Raw genomic sequence first — 2,062 nt, 5'->3', positions numbered from 1 at the left:
GGCTGAAAGTGTTACAAAGTTTCAAACTGCCAGCTCAGAGGCCGGCAGCGCAGGCGCAGGCGGGGAACGTTGGCTTCCTCCTTCAATGAAGGAAGCAAGCCTCATGTTCGCTTTAAGCTGCCTGGCTGCCGGCCGCCATCTTGGCTGTCAGTTAATTTACATATCTCCCTGATTAGCCAATGGGAAGGGTAGCGGTCGTACGCCAATTACCATGTTTCTCTTTTATTAGTGTAGATGGATGCTGGATTTTGTTAAATGTTTTTCCTGCATCAATAGATATGATCATATGATTTTTATCCTTCACTTTGTTTATGTGGTACCATATTAACTGATTCATGGATATTGAATCAAAGTTGCATTCTGTAATGAATCCCACTTGATCATGGTGTATGATATTTTTAATGGATTGCTGAATTTGGTTTGCTAATATTTTGTCGAGGATTTTTGCATCTATGTTCATAGGAATATTGACCTATAATTTTCTTTCTTGGTAGTGTCTTTATCTGATTTTGGAATTTGAATAATGCTGCTCTTGTAAAATGGGCTTGGGAGTTTTCCTTCCTCCTCTTGAATTTTTCAGAGTAATTTGAAAAGGCTAAGTATTAGTTCTTTTTTGAATGTTTGGTAAAGTTCACCTGTGAAGTCATCAGTCAAGGGCTTTTGTTTGTTGGGAGATTTTTAAATTACTGCTTTGATTTCATTAGTTTTAATTGGTCTGTTCAGATTTTCTGTGTCTTCTTGATTCAGTCTTGGAAGTTTGTATGTTTCTAGGAATTTATTTATTTATTCCAAGTTGTCCAATCTTTTGGCATATAGTTGTTCATAATATTTTCATATAATCCTTTGTATTTCTGTGATGTCTTGTTACTTCTCCTCTTTCATTTCTGATTTTGTTTATTTTGATCCTCTCTCTTTTTTTCTTGATGAGTCTTGTTAAATGTTTATCAATCTTTATTTTTTCAAAGTTGCAGTTTTTTGTTTCATTGATCTATTCTATTGTTTTTAGAATCTATTTTGTTTATTTCTGCTTTGATCTTTATTATTTCCTTTCTTCTACTCACTTTGGGCTTTTCTTGTTCTTTCTTTTCTAGTTCCTTTAGGTGTAAGATTAGATTGTTTATTTGAGATTTTTCTTGTTTCTTGAGGTAGGTCTGTAATGTTATGAATTTCCCTCTTAAGACTACTTTCTCTGTTCCCCATAAATTTTGGGTTGTTGTATTTTCACTTTTATTTGTTTCAAGGTATATTTTGATTTCTTTCTTGATCTCATTGTTATCCTATTCATTGTGTAGTAACATGATATTTAGCCTCCCTGTGTTTATGTGCTTTTCATTTTTTTCTTGTAATTGATTTCTAGTTTCATACCATTGTGGTCAGAAAAGAGGCTTGATATAATCTCAATCATTTTAAATTTGTTGAGACTTTTTTTGTATCCTAACATGTGATCTATCCTAGAAAATGTACTCTGTGCCCTTGAAAAAAGTATATGTCCTGCAGCTTTGGGGTGAAATGCTCTGAAAATATCAATTAAATCCATCTGGTCTAGTATGTCATTTAAGGCCACTGTTTTCTTGTTGATTTTTTGTCTGGAGGATCTAGCCATTGGTGTCAATGGGGTGTTAAAGTCCCCTACTATGACTATATTACTGTTGATCTCTCCCTTTATGTTCATCAAGATTTGCTTTATAAATTTAGGTGGTCCTATGTTGAGTACATAAATGTTTACAAGGATTACAGCTTCTTGTTGGATCAATCTCTTTATCATTGTGTCTCTTTTTTTAATATGTTTTTATTTATTTTAGAGGGGGGGAGGGGGAGAGAGAGAGAAAAGCATCAATGTGAGAGAGAGAGAGAGACATCAATCAGTTGCCTCCTGCATGTACCCCAACCAGGGATTGAACCCACAACCTGGGCATCAACCCCAACCAGGAATCGAGCTGGTGAACTTTTGGTGCACAGGATGATGCTCAACCAACTGAGCCACCCTGGTGAAGCCCTTGTTTGTCTCTTATTATACTTTGTTTTAAAGTCTAATTTGTCTGATGTAAGTATTGCTACCCCA

This window comes from Myotis brandtii, unplaced genomic scaffold (genome assembly GCF_000412655.1).
Source record: "Myotis brandtii unplaced genomic scaffold, ASM41265v1 scaffold105, whole genome shotgun sequence".
NCBI classification, from domain to species: domain Eukaryota; kingdom Metazoa; phylum Chordata; class Mammalia; order Chiroptera; family Vespertilionidae; genus Myotis; species Myotis brandtii.
This window is presented reverse-complemented; position numbering follows the sequence as displayed.